Consider the following 15,773-nt stretch of genomic DNA (forward strand, 5'->3'; position numbering starts at 1 on the left):
CACCTGTGCGGACTGTGGTTTGGGGCTCCCCCCCCCCCCCTTGCCTATTCTGGTATGAAGCTGGTGGAGTTTCCATTCTGCCTGTTCCAGCTTGGTATTTTTACACCTTGAAGCTAGTTATTCTTTCTTGTTCAGTTCCCCACGCTTGTTCCTCCAAATATTCATTCTGTCTCACAGATACTGTTCGTCCACATGGAACAGATTAGCTTATACGCCGAGATGAACATCTACCCAGGTTTTGAACAGGCTTTGATATTTCTGTTTATATTGTAGCTTGCATACTTTCTCCTTGCAACACTGGCTCTGGTTAGGACCAGAATTATTTAATATATCCTCAGAAATTATTTTCTTTCATATTTACAGACCAGAAAGAAATATGAAAGAAAATCTCAGAAGAAAACCTCTTCCTACAATATTTGCTAGCAGGGCTTCAAAGAGAAATATAAAGGTCTGAGTTCAGGTTCTGGCAGGGAATTAGGAGAGGAAATGATTTTCAAAGAGCTGGTTTAGAACATGGAGTGTTTCCAAATATTGACTCTACACATGGGGTGGATTTTTTTTTAATCTTCTCTTTATTTCCTTTCATATACTTTAACATCTTTCATCTTCCCTCTAAGAAAACCAGGTTTTCTCCTTTTTAAAGTCCCCATGTCTTTCGAAGCTCAACATGAATTCCACAAGTGAACTGTTTAAATATGTACTTGCCTTAGAGTACCTCATGCTATTCTAACTCATTAAGAATGCTGTTAACTCGCTGTGAACAAAGCCAGCTTCAGTCTTTAGTGTAATGCAATGCTTCATTGAAAAAAAGAACTCAATAAAACAATATTGAGTAAAAGGACAACATATAAATGGCATAGTAGTGTAAATAGCAAACTAGTGGATAAAGTCATCATTGCAGGTTATTGGCAGCACGTGCTTGAAGTGAGTGTTTGAGATGAGGAAAGAAGATGGACAAGGGTGAGTGTTAGGCTGATTTTTTTAAACACAGACACGCACACTCTGTTGTAAGTTGACAGGTTTCAGGGGAAGTTACGATATAAAGAGGTGTAGAATTCAGTGGAAATGCTTAAAGGTTGAAATGTCTCTGTCAGAGGTATGGCTGCAGCTTCATAAATGTGGTCATACGCAAATGAACTTTAAACTGGTCAGTCTAGGTGCTCTTATATAAATAAGTGGCTTTGCATAAATTGTTGACTACGTGCTTGGTTTATAAAACCTCAGCTCCTTCCAGTGCTCTTTCTGGATAAAAAAACCCAGCAATGCACAGGAGAGAATCCCTAGCATTTTGGTGTTTTCTGCAAACTCTTTGCTCTCCCATTCCCTCCTGCTTCAGGAATTAGGTCTGCCTCTGCCTATGAGTGGCTTAAGAATGGAAGATATTTGCAAGCAGCTGAATACAGCAGTTCTTCACGGATCAAATATGTCCTTTTGGCTTCTTCACCCAGCTAGTGTACGTAATTATCAGAAACATTTGGCTATTCTGAGTATGTTAAGGAGGGCCTTTAGCGGAAGGTATGCTTTATTGAGAGACAGACTTGTGTTTGTGCGAGTTGCCAGCCAGTAGTCTCCAAGGGAACACACAGCAGCAAAAACAGAAGGAACCCCTCCATGCACTCATATGGCTTTAAAAATATTTCATACGATAACGGTGAAAGCAGTTGTTTCCTGAGAGCGAGCAAAACACTAAGGACAGCGTCTAACAGTGCGTTCCCCACGGCATCCCTGGGACAATACCTGGTTTCTGGCAGTGTGGGTGCAACGCCTGCCCTCAGCCACCCCACCCCATGCTATGGCCTTGGCTCCCGGCACAGGCATGTCTGGGGGGTTGAAGGCAGAGCCCCCCTGCCCAGCAATGGCTCCTACACCTCCGCACAGAGAAGGGAGTCCTTCCAATGGAGTCCACACACAAAGAGCCACAAGTACAAAAGCATAAAGCACTAGTGAGAAACGGTGCTGCTTGGGTGAGAGATTCTCCTCAGCTCTGTCAGGCCTGCAGAAATATTCGTGGTGCTCATCATCAAGGTAAATGGCATGGGCTTGCCTGGAGGATTTCCAGCAACTAGGCTGAGCGGCACGGTATTCTTAAGTGATGAGTGAGGTAGCTCTGAGTTGGCACTTACATAATTATGACTCTTTTGTGTGACAAAGGTAAAGTAAGAAGTGTCAAAAGGAAGGGCTCAGGAGGGACAAAGAGGGGTGCATGCCTGTCTCTTCTGCTCACACTGCTGACGCCTTGTCTGGGAACGTCCCAGGCAGCGCTGCCCTCCTGGCCGTCTCAGTCACCCATAGAAGGGGCAGCTTGCAAACAAAAAGCTCGGCACCATCCCCTCTGTTGACTTATCCAAAGGAAACACAGCTTCTGAAAATAGGATTTCTTCACCTCCGAGGGCAGATGAAGGTGAAGTCTCTGCTGCAATTCATGAGCTTTGCGTAACTGTTCAAATTGGTTTGCCCCACAACCCACTGGTAATTCTTTTTATCCTTCTGCTAATTTTGTAGCAATATATACAGCAATATCTCCTCACCCCCGTATGAATCAACCATAATTAGAAAAAAAAGGAATTCACACATCTGCATACACATGCATGGAAAGCTGAATTAAGCACAGTTTATTTATCTTGCACTTGTTGCTACATGAAAGTTTTGGGAGTGTGAACTCAAATCTTCTGGCAGAAGAACTGGAACCAGTACGAGCACTAAGCAGGAGTTATACTCAGTGTGCACCAGCCAGCGCTAGCCAGTGTGCAGCAGTCAGTCCCGGTGAACGTGTGCCATTAAACACCGGTAAGCATGGACTAATGAATGAGGCTGGGGTTGGGTCAGGCAATTTGCTCAGGTCAGCTTTGTGTTGGCATCAGCAGGAGCTACCCAGCTATTTTTAAGGATGGGTCAGGGCGTCTGTGAGCAGAGTGGCTTGTGTTTTTCTTAGAGCTTAGAATTAAAGTAACGGGTTTGCTCTGAGACAGAAGGAGGCTGCTGGGGGGTTAGAGATGGCATCGCAAAACCTCCGTCCTCTGTTCAAACTGGGATTTTTGCATACCTGTAACTGGGTTGGGCTGGGGTTGAGCTGGCTGCAACCCGGAGTGGGCAGTGAGCTGAGGTCAGGGCTGGGCCATGAGGTGGCTGGCAGCTGGGACCGCCGGCTCTTTCCCCGTGAACACCTTTCTCCTTGCAACTTTCTACTGAAAAATTATCTTCAAATATGGACCCCATTACTGATTATCTCAGTCTTGGTTTGTTGAATTTTCTCATGCATAAAAAACAACTTCCCACTAACTTTGCTAGGTCAACAGCTTGGATAATCATAGCTCTGTCTTTCCAAATTGTAAAGCACTTGGTTTTTTACTTTTACCTTTATACACAGTAGGAATTTCTTTTGAAACAGCGAAGGTATAGCTAACACATAGATCTGGTCTTTTTTCTTTAAAAAGCAAAGATACAGTTACCAGTACAAATTGCTGGTCTGCTCTGGGCATCAACATTAATTTTCCCATATTAAATAGTCCACCATAAAATAATAAAAAATGAAATAAAAAATAATTACAAAATTAAGATGATTACTTTGCACTTAGGACTTAGAATATTGTTTTGAACTTTTGTAAGGAAAATGGAACACGATAAAAGTGTTTTAACCTTAGCTATAGAAATGCACTTTAAATAGCAAAGTTGCTTATCAAATATAGTCTGTGTTTTCAATAAAAGCTTTCCCTTATAAAGACAAAATTTGTCTGCTGACCCCAAAGTGATACTTTTCAAAACCAAATGAAGAGTCTACACATTCTATTTTGCTTATGTCAACAATATTTCATTCTTTTGCTATGTGAAGGAAGTTTACTTCTGAAATGTTAGTGCCAACACATAGTTTCACAACACTGCACAGAAATAGGACAAATGAAACTTATGCACCACTTTCAAGCCCTGCTCCATTTGATGTTGAACTAGACATTCAAAGTTTCCATGAAACAAGGGAATATTCTTTCATTAAGTTAAGTAATATCAGACAAGGGCATAATTCTTACCATCACAAAGGAAATCCATGTCTTTTTTATGGTCAGGATGACCTCTTTGCTTTGGAAGCATTTTGTGAAGTGCCTTGAGGCAGGAAGATCCCTTTGCAGAGTGGTCTCCTAGCTGTTTTGCTCCCCTGGAACAGGTAGCAGTGGCCATCTGAAAAGTGGTGAATTCCCAAGGCCTGTGTAGGAGCACGACGTGTCCCTCAGCAGGGATGCCTTGTGGCTCCATGCTCCCTGCTAGTGGGACTGTCAATCTGCAGCAGAGAAGGTCCAATGTTAGAGGAGAAACAGGTCTGAAAAGCAGGTAATTTGTATTTTCCTTTTGAAAGCCTACAGGAAAACTGCTCATGTCTTCACTGCCCAACAAGTTGTGGTGCAGTGATCCTCAGGCTGATTCTGATCTGAGCTGGCGACATCCCTACAGAGCGGCGTATAGAGGTACCAGCTCAGACCTGGCTCTGGCAGCACCACTTCTAAGGTCCATACCCCTTGCACTGCAGCCTGCCCCTCAGCTGGCAAAGCCCAGCTGGCATCTCCCTGCTGCATTCCCCGGCACCGCTGCGGCACTGCTCAGCCAAACCGCTCTGCGCTTGTTGTATGCAGTCTCGCTCAGGTCATCCCGGCATCTTGAAATAACTGGTGTCCAGGTCTAACGAGTAGGACGTTGAACCACTTGTCACTGTTGTGCGATTCTGCTCAAGTCATTTTGACGTCCAGGGCTTTTGTTTCCTTCCTGTTGTCCAGCTGGCACCTCCAGCTATGAGGATTTTGTGCACAGACTGTCCCTAATACTTGTCTGAACAGTGTCTAAGGGATATTTCAGTTCAAGCTGCAGTCCTGTTAATTGGAATGAATATTCAGATAAGCAAGTGAAAATCATGGCTGAAATCCTTACTTTTGTGCCCTAAGGGATGTCAGATTTTATTCATATAAGCCATAAAGACAGACATGTCCTTATTACAAGTTGTATTGACAAAGACTTAAGAGAACGGACTACTGGAGATAAAGAAGTCACTGATGAGTTTTTGCTTTGAAAAAAAGAAAGGAATGTCTGAAAGAAAGATTTAAACATAATTTTAACAGGCAGGTAGATTCTTGGAGCTAGCAGTGCTGTCAAAATTTTCATTCGATCCAATCAGAATTCTTCTGGGTTTAAAAAATTGTTCCCTGAGCACTAGATGTAGCAACACTGGTTTCCTGTCAGTTCGTACCTTACCGTTGAGTGCAAGCTCCAGTTAAATATTTCCAATGACTGGGGTATTTCTCTTGCTCTTATTCTTCCTCTTCTAATCTCCTAATCGTGCTGCAGTGTTTACCTGTCAGGACACTTGTAGTCCTTCTCGTCTACTTGGTCATCTTTTTTTCATGAAACACACAAAGCCTTAATTATTTTACAGAGGACTATGCTGCTATCAGTGAAAACTGGACACAGGGCTCAAAATTTACCAGGGAATGTACAGACAGATACACAGATAGCATAATCTCCTGAGCGCTGTTTCCTTAGGAAGCCAGATTAACCATCCTCCCTTAAGCCTTTGAATAAAACTACTGTATGGTTCTGTATTGTTGCCGGATTGCTCTTGTCTTCATGTTTTGAGAAGGGATTGTGCCATTGCAAAACAAAATGATTTTTTATACTGGTATAATTTTCAAATTATAAAGACAGGTACAAATATTTTGCAGGACATTATTTTGCGTAATATTCTTCTGATATTGTAGACCCTCTGATGTTACAGACTCACCTTTAGCCTTACGGGCAACGTGCAGCATAAAACTTGTACATGGTGCATATACCGGGTACCCACCTTTTTAATTTTATAAGAAAGCATTTGTTTTCCACAGAAGGCACTATCTTAGGTAGCACCCTGAAGTTAGTGCCATTGCTTTCTGCACAGTTGTGCGTGGTTCAATTTCAACGAGGGAGGAACTGAAATTAGACCTGTTTGGAGAAAAATTCGTAAGGCTCACCTGAAAATGCATGGGAGGTCCCAGTCTCCAAGGGTTTTGGCACATAGACAGAAAGATACATTACTGTTTTGCGTAGTGTGAATTCTCACCTAGCATGTTCAACACCTTGGAGGTTGTTCCAGATTGTACAGACGTGAACCGTGTCACCATGTCATGTCCTTATCACACCTTATGTCCTAGCAAGGGACATTGAGGATGACCATTGGGATGAGCCAGGCTTCCCTTCTCCACTGCAGGATTGCCTAGCTCAGCAGATCTCCCACATGATGCCTTCCCCACGTGCGATGACTTTCCCATGTGCGATGCCTTCCCCACGCTGTTTGCTGCCACCGGCGCCAGGGAGGGGGAGCAGCGTCAGGGGCAGGTCAGCTCTGAGATGGCTTCTGTGACCACTAGTCTGTAATTTTCATTTGGGATTGCAGAGAATTACAGCCTTGGAGTTTATTTATTAGAAATTAAAATCAAAGCCAGAGCTAGATAATTGCTTATGGCAAACTGACTTCTCTATGTGGTACACCAGCTGCCAACTACGAGTGGGTGAAATCATAAATACAGGGTGCATATGCATACAGGGTGTGCACGTGCAACCCTCTACTCACAATGGCTATTTTTTCCCTTAGAAGACAACTCACCTCAGAGGGAATTTTTGGGAAAATTTTTTGGCAGAATCACAGAATTTCAGCCACTAATCTGTCTGCTTTTTTTTTTTTGTTTTAATCTTTGGCCACTGCTACCTATGGGACATTGGACAACAAAAAGGAGTGTAGCAAGGTAAGGGGCTACTCAGGGCGCCAGTAATCAGTCCCTGGATCCATCAACAAGAAGTAACCAAACATGGGTTTTAGTGCCTTTTGAGATGTCCTTGGGCATCCTGCCTGCCTCTGGGATTTGTCCTAGGCTTTGTGTGTGTTCGTTTTGGCTGAACCAGTTTCTTGCTGGATCATGTCTGGAGGGTGTGAAGTGTTTTATCCTTATCTGTTAAAGATCGCTTTATTTACAAAAATATTAGTAAATAATGAAGACTGGATTTACAGGTATCCTTCACTTGGTTTATGCAAAGCAGCAGCCAGATTTTCAGATGTAGAAGCAGCTTTGCATCTGTGATGACTGATGGGCACAAGTTGGTTAAACTTGTGAACATGTGTTGTCTGTAAAATGTTCACTATTGGTAGCTGAACATTATAGAAAAAAAAGGATGAATGAAAAGTGGGAGGTTGTTTACAAGAGGAATTCTAAACAGTTTTCCCTTTCACAGGTGCTGCAGACTAGCCAGTTCTCTGCATTCAAAGCCATGCACGAGCTCTCCTGGATCAGCACGAGCTCCCAGTTTTCAAGGTTTTTCTCTATGACTGAGGCATCTCTTTGAACAGGAGCTGAGAGTCTGACATCCTCACATGACTCCAGGAGCAGCAATTTTAATGGAAATGCCAACCAAACTTTCAGTAAGATCTTAGTAAATTTATTAATTTATAACACCATTATAATTTAAATTATGGCTTTTCATAGCTACTGTGAGCATGGCAAGCACTAGTATGAGCATATAGGGCTTGATATTATCCTTGGACTTCAGAATACATGGTAGGTAGTTTCATAGTTTTTTATCCAGTTTTTTGATGTTGTGCAGGTTGCAGGTTTTTTGTTTTGGTTTGGTTTGTTGGTTTGTTTTCCCCATTACTCATGTATTTGGTGTTGGTATTAACTCTGGTGGTAAGGCTACTTTATGCCCAGACTTCTCTAGTCATGGTATGTTTCCTTACATGCAACAGGCCATTGTGCTTGCACAGATCTGTACAACATGTACTGAGTGTGTGTGTGTAACTGAAAGCATGTGCTGCAGAGGTTAGCTAATCCCAGAGGGTTTGCGGCCTTTGAAACATCAAATGCACTATGCGTCAGCTACCCAGCATGCACACATGCATTTCTGTCTGGGAGATCACAGTCAGAAATAGTGTAAATGCGCCTAATTGGGGACAATCATCCTGATATTTCCCATCAAAGCAATGTGGATTTACCGGAGTGACACAAAATGAAATAGCAGGCTCTTACTATGCAATGCACATTTGTCTTCTTTATTAGTAATAGATAGGGAAGGTCATTTAGGATGAACCTGGTTTGCTAAATACAATCGTAGCATGAAGAGGTGTGGTATCTTCCGTATGAGCTGAGGAAAAGCTGGTTAGCTGCAATCACGATGATATAAGAACGTGCCATTCCCATACACACCCTGGTGCGCCATGTCTCTGAGTCCCATCCAGTTATCTCCATCTGCTCTGCAAGGTGGCGTAGATTGTCCCGCTGTTCCTCCCACGAAACCACACAGCTATGCTGCAAGAAGCAGATTATTGCACAACGTGTTCAAACGATCTCAAATTAAGCTGATGGAAAAGTTATACAGAGTGATTAATTATCATGTATCCACATGTTTGCTTATATTTGCTATGTGTTTGATTTTTTCAGTCTGCTTTCTGGTCTTTGAAGGGGAAGGAACCACTCCTGAAATACATGAAAATTTCAGTTCCAAATTCAACTATATGTTGCAATACTTCTGCTCAGGATGGATGAACAAATTTTCATTTACCCTCTCCTTGTTCATGAGCTGAGGCCAGCTCTTAACCTAGCTGGTGTCCTGTCCCTTGCCTACTCTTCTGTACTTCAGTCTTCTTTGCAGTCCTGTCAATGTCCTCTACTTCCACTGTTCTCTTGCATGTCCCTCAGCATGTCCCCCTCCTGTCCCTATTGTTTGCTTTTCATTTCAGTGTCTTGCCACCTGTCCTTTTTCAGCTCTTCAGCCTTTCATAAATTCCTCCTGTTTCTCAGCTTTCCCGCCCACCCTTTTCTATTCTGCCTTCATGATCCTCATATGTATTTTCTTGCCTCACAGCCGTTTCTCTTCTGTCCACCATACACCTCTACATCCCATCAAGTGCTCAGGCATATCATTACCCCAAGTGAAATCCCAGTGCTTCTAGTAATGGAATTTCTTCCACTAAATCAGATTACTGATCTGAAGAAGTAACATTTCAATGTCATACCATTGGTCTCTTTCTCCAGACTACACAGCAGTTGGCACGGCCTTTTTTAGTTTACAGAGGGGACACGCAGACGTGGGAAAAATGTACCTTTGAGAAATTACCATAATTTTAAAACAGAATCACTACTTACCTTTGGACTTTGGCCCTGGTCAATCAATGAACAGCCCTCAGCAATTCCACTTTTCTAGTAGTTCCAGACTATACAGCAGTTGGCACGTCCTTTTTTAGTTTACAGAGGGGACAAGCAGACGTGGGAAAAATTTGAGAAATTGCCATAATTTTAAAACAGAATCACTACTTACCTTTGGACTTTGGCCCTGGTCAATCAATGAACAGCCCTCAGCAATTCCACTTTTCTAGTAGTGGCAACTTGAAATTACACCTACATTGGGATTACATTTCTATTAGCTGAAGCTATTCCTTTCCTTTCCATTTCAGTCTAGTCTAGTCTAGTCTAGTCCATTCCATCTACTCTATTCCCTGACCCATGTATCCTCGTGAAACTCAATATCTTCTTTCTTATAGATGAGACTATAATGCAACCTGCTGTCTCAGGTCTTTTTCTGAATATCAGGCATGTAGAGTAGATGTGATTTCTGAGATGTTGCCCATAAAACTATTCCCTGACTGCTTTTTGTGCGTGTCCATTTGTGAGTCATTCATCCAAGGCAGAGTAAATTTATAGACCTGTGAAGTCAGAGGTCTGTTAAAGTTTCTCATGACTATTTTGAATAAATCAGATTTTAAGCATGATCAGACAGATCAAATGAAACATAAACCACAGTACAGTAAAACAGAAATTCTACTCGGCTTCAGTGCAACTTCTTCTTAGCAGCTATCCTGTGCAGGTATTGAGCCATATACACACCTACTCAGCTTCATAAGAAAACTATTCGAAGATGTCAGACTTTTTCCTAAAAGGATAGAACAAAGGCAAAATGCTATTAATAAAAATATCTTTCATCTTAGTAACTACAGCATTAAAAAACATTGAGACTGCCAAAAGAAATGAATGTTTTCAGAAATATGATTTATCTTGTAATTTCTAATTACTGTTACATGAAAGCTCCGCAAAACTTGATTACAAATTACCATTAATGATTTTCTACTTGAGTCTAGCTTTGATGGCATCCCATTCAACTCGTAATTTTCACTGCGCTTGCCTGAGATGTACAATCTGTTTTAGCAAGAAAACCCCCCCGTCTGAATGGCTCATCTGAACGCCAGTAACATGGGAGTTACAGTCTTATAAAAAAGGTTTAAGACATTCCCTAAGCTGATTTTACCTACACTTTTTTTATTGTTTTACTGACTTAGCTGTTTGTGGAGCAATAACTCAAATAATTACTTTTTTCAATAAAACTACTGAGTAACAAAACTAAGCTTTTGCATGGTAGCTCCATGCAGTCCTAGGTGCCTGTATGACTGTTTCACAGGTGTCAGCCACGCAAGAGTGGAAACCACAGAAAATGCTAGGGTGGGCGGGCAGCTGGAGCTGGGTGTTTCTCTGCTGTCATTTACAGCTCTAAGCAAGTAACAAGAAAGGAGAGAGTCTGTCCAGAATGGCATGCAGGATGCTGTTGCAGGGCAGAACCAGCACAGTGCCTGCAACAACATTTCCATGGCAATATAAATTCTGCATGGTATGTTTTCCTTTGCCTTTTCTGGTAGTCTGTATCACGTGATCTCTCACGGTACCTTTTCTAAAAACACAGTGTTCACTATTGATGGAGTAATTCATACATGTGGTGCTGTTTCAGGAAAGAGCAATGCTGTAATTAATGGGTTTGGGGCATTCTTAATTGTAGCTGCGGGACACAAAGCAAAAAATATTTTGCCATTTTGTGCCAGCTTTTCCATGGTTGAAAGTGCTATGTAAGTGGAAAACAAAGAAAGACATACAGTAACAGCAACCCTATGAATAATATCAGGATACAAAAACTAAAGATAATTTGTATTTATAACTTTCTGATAAATACATTAGCAAAGGGTCTATTTCACTTGGAATTTTAATTTAGAAGGAATCAGCTTGAATGAGGGAATGTTTGTGCCTGTTACTACTAGTTGGAAGTGAAGAAATCATAAAATGAGTTAGCAAGAGGTTGATATTATAATTATAGCAAAAATGCGATAGTTTAGTACTGGATAAGAGCCAGGAGAAGTAATGACAACAGCAGAGCCTTCTCCATTTCCAAACCATGTTTGCAATTTCCTTCATATGGCACTTCCACATGAGAGACGTTGGCAGTAAGGTTGTCATATTTTTACACTGTGACCACATGCAGTCCCAATGTGAAACACATAACGTGTCTATTGCTGGAGAAGACACTTTGTTTTCCATTTATGCAGCTGATGATTTCTTCTGAGTTTGCAGATGCTTGCATGAGAAACAGATGCTGAGAGGGAATAATAATTAATTTGAGAGGAATAAGATGGAGTTCACTTTCATGCCTGGGCCTGGTTTTTGAGGGGAGGGTGCGGCTAAAAGGTGTAATTCCCTTCCCAAGCCCTTCCCCTCAAGAACCTCCCAGATCAAGCTTCCCTGCCATGCTGTTACGAATGTGTATGTCCAGGGAAGAGCTTCAGGTTGCCTGGCCCATCCGACTTCACCCACCAGAACTGGGAGCACGGAGAGGATCCAAGTGTTTTAATACACCTGCACCTTCATTGGCAGCCTCAGTCTTCCTGAGCACATGATATGGGGACGTAGCTCTGCAGTGTGACATCAAATGGGATGTCGTCCCTTCATCTGATCGGGCTGGGAGGCAGGCTTGCTCCCGTGCTGGGGATTGTCTCCTCGATAGGCACAAGAGTGAAAGAGGTAATAAAGAACCCGGACAAAGCCTTCCCACCTTGAAAGGGAGGAATGTAGTGCTACTATATCAAATTCAAAAGTACTGTCGCTATACCAAATTACCCCAGAGAATTCTTCTTGAGTGTGGCTGAGAGAGTAGCCGATGTAGAAGAGCTTCTTCAGCTCAGTTTTGTGCACAGTAAAACTCTTTTTGTGTACTTCTGTTTTCTCATGCTATTGAAGGAAGTAATACAGTCTAGCACAAAATGTTACTGAAAAAACAAACTTGCTTTTTTATGGTGCAAAATTTGTAGCACGTCAGCAGGCATCGAGAGTTGGAAGGTGAGGTTTGCCCAAAAACAGCAGAACTTAACAAGTTAGTTAGGGCTGCTATATAGTCTCCTTTCACTGGGCACGTCCCCTGTGGCTGCCGCCTTCTTTCCTTCTAGGCACAATTTGGTAGGTGTTACCTCCCTCTGCAGTGTTGAAAGCCTCACCCACAGCTGCAAGTGTGGGTCTCCAGGGAGAGCAAGCGTAGGTGCAGTGGGCGATGCACCAGCCGGGGAGCAGGGTGCCAGCAGGGAGCTGGGGGCTGATAAACAAGGTTGGGCATCTGGGTGAGTACCAAACCCAGCCCCTCTTACAGGGGAGTTTCGGAGAGGGAGGCAGTGGAAGGAGAGTTAGGGCAGGGAGGAACTGTGCAATCATGTCACAGTATGTATAATTTTGTTTAGCATGGATTGATCAAGGTGGTATTTCTTTCTAAATAGCTCTTCTGAATGAGGCCAGCTCTGGGGTGGAAAAGGTTGGGGTGGAGGAGAGGCTGGGCAGAAGGAAGAGATGAGAGTGGGATGGGGATTAGTGTCAAGATGCTGTTCACAACTTCATCCTGTGCTGTATGAAGTCACCTTTAGGTACAGGCTGGGATGAGGAGGAGCTGCCAGGAAACATTACTCTTCTGTTGTTTTTTTTTTTGTTTTGTTTTTTTTCTGTCTGAAATATGGACTCCCTCTTTAGTCTGTGATCCAAAGATCTGGGTTGGAAAATCAGGTTCCTGGTGTTTTGCATCGAGTCTCAAAACAAGATTCAGTAAAGTCACATGCTGAGTGAATAGCTGCCTAGAATTAGTTTCCTAAAGGTACCTTAATCATTCACTAGAATGTAACCTAAGTGCAGTCATTTCACCAGTGGTGTGCAAGCTGATATATGGCGGCTGGAAGTCAGATTCTTGCTTTTGCCCACCCCATGCCAAGCAGATAAGGGAGCTGACAGCTCTGAGGAATCCAGGCAGGTTTGGGACCTGGTTTCTGGTTCCTGTAACTTCCTGCACAGCACAAAATGCAGGAGTCCAGCCAAAACAGAACCTGCATTTCTGGCCCAGCACATGGGATAATCTTCTGAATGGGATGAAAGGTGCAGGGCTGAGGAGTGGTAGGGTTGCAGGTGTGTGAGCATGCAGTATTTGGAATGGAGTGGAGACAGGTCCTCTCCTGCATGTGGATATGACTCAATATTGAATTAGGAGCTGCCCATGCCACTGATGTCAATACCGCTGTTAGCTGCCGTGAGTGTTGCACATGCAGATATGAGCAGTGCATTTCTGATTTTGAGTACTGACACTGCAGAAACTGAACACTTTTCTCTCCAAATGTACCTTGTTTTCCTAACACTGCTGTTGTATGGGTAAAACATTCATACCCATGTTTTAAATAGGGAGCAGTCATCAGAGAAACTGGGGCCCAGAGTCCCTGGGGGGAGCTAGGGAGTTTGGAAGGCGACCATCTAAGCACCTGGCGTGAGGTGGGAGCACTGTGGTGGGGCAGGCAGTGAACCGGCCTTCGGGGCTGTGCAACAGCGACTCGTACTAGTGTGCACAGGAGGCAGAGAGCAGTTGCAACCAAAGCCTGCACTGAAATCTATTTTAGCCTTCATATAAAACTTAAAATGGAGTAATTGTTTGCAACATACTAGTTCACTAAGTTGTGATGGGGGCTGTCAAGTAGCATTGTAGAGTGTTTCCACTGCACGTGTACATGCAAAGCATGCAAATTTTTCCTCATGCAGGGAAATCTTTGGAAGAAATTTTGAAGGAAACAGTTTCTGCCAGGATTACCTCACAGAGTTTTACCTTACACATGTATTTGTTTTGGATAATTCATCTTGTTTCCTTTCAGTATGTGAATCCATAGGAGTTTATAGCTTTATGCACTCTAACTCAGTGGATTAATCTCAATGGATTAGCTGTATCATGAATTAACTGTAATGCGGGCAAAAATTATATAGCAATGTTCATGTAGTGCTGTGTGGACTTACAGTTCAGACAGCTCAAATTCAGATATCACTGGACTGCACAGTTAATGGCGTCAGGTTCTTCCTCTTTTTCTTTTCCAGCAATTACCTTGCACATATGAGAATTTTTCATATACAGACCTCCCAACAGCTCTCTACAGCATCTCTGGTACTTTCAATAGCCCCTGCAATGCCCCTCACAGCTAGATGTAGGGAGAGGGGCCAACAGAGAAGTGCACACTTGAGCGAACAATCTCTGAGCTCTCTGCAAAGTCATCTGACACCCCCTGAGGCTAAACGTTTCCTCTGCACTGGGATTTTAAAGAAACCCTGAGGCTGCATTTCTTTAAGCAGTTGAGCTGCTCTAACAGCCTGCTGCCTCTGAAAGGGGTGCTTTTATCCCCCATCCCCTTCATTTTGTGGCTGGCCCTTCCTTCCATGAATTTATTTGGCTCATTACCCAAGAAGATAGCCACCCGCTTTCTTCTTCCTAATTATTTTTCCTCTGGGCTAAGAAGTTCTGTATGCTGATGGAGCTGGAAGGTAGCACCGGGGGTGGGATGGGTGGTGAGGAGCAGAGCAGGGGATGTACAAATGGACGCCTTGGCAGGGGCAACCCTGGGAGCAGCTCAGCCCCTGGGGTGGGATTGCACCCATCTGGTGCTGTTTGGGGCGCAGCTTGGCTGCCTCTGGAGGAGCATCTACTTCCCTGGCACTGGTGCAGGCTCTTGGCAGACTCCAGGGTGAGCCAGCCATGGACCTTAACTGAACAGGCAATTTAATACCACAGAAAAGACCAGCAACTTTTTTCCAGCCTTAATCTCCTGAGCCAGCTAGCTGTGGGGCTGGAGAAGAGCCAGGCCAACACAAGGGAGCAGGCAAGAAAAGCAACCAGGTCCAGTGCTGTCTCCAGGAAGGCTGAACAACCACCTCACCTGTAGCTTCCCCAAGTCTTGCTTCCTAAGGAAAACCTACAACAGACTTTCAAAAGATGAGCCTAAAACCTGAAATACCTAATTCTGCAGACTCTAATGATTGCAAACGCATTTTATACATTTCACAGAGCAATGAAATTCACTCCCCACACACTGCAGGGTGCCACACGTGCTCTTACAGCATTGCTTCTGCCCTTGCCAGCTGGCCCTGCTGCCCCACCGGTACGAAGTGTGGGGCCGATTGAGTAAGGGCTGAAGGATGAAATTTGTTGCAGAGCAGCTGTCCCCACCCAGGCTGCCCTGGAGCTTTGCTCAGGGCTAGAGAGGAGGCTGCAGAAATGTGGTCTTTCTCTCGTCAGCAGATTGCTTGATCTGTTGGGAGCAGTGCCTTTTCAACAAACCTTATCTCTGTGTGTGTAATTAGTTATGTAATGTTCAAAGAAGAGCCTTGGATGATGCAGAAAGCTGAGTTTGCTAATGAGAGTGGGTCTAATTGCAGAGCAGATGTGTGATCGAGTTGGGGAGCCAGCTCCAAGCACAGCCTTTTGGGGCAGAGTTGGCAAGGGTGGGTACCCTGTTAGCATAGCTGGGTCGGGGCCTTTGTTGGTGCAGGTATGCTGTTTGATCACCAACGTTAGAGGAAAATAGCTTTATTTTTATTTCTTAATGTGATGAATACACTAGCTTGAGGGTGGAGCTGTGGTTGGATCCTGGGCTTGCTGCTATCAGTTGTGCAGCA

This window comes from Pygoscelis adeliae, unplaced genomic scaffold (genome assembly GCF_000699105.1).
Source record: "Pygoscelis adeliae isolate BGI_AS28 unplaced genomic scaffold, ASM69910v1 Scaffold190, whole genome shotgun sequence".
NCBI classification, from domain to species: domain Eukaryota; kingdom Metazoa; phylum Chordata; class Aves; order Sphenisciformes; family Spheniscidae; genus Pygoscelis; species Pygoscelis adeliae.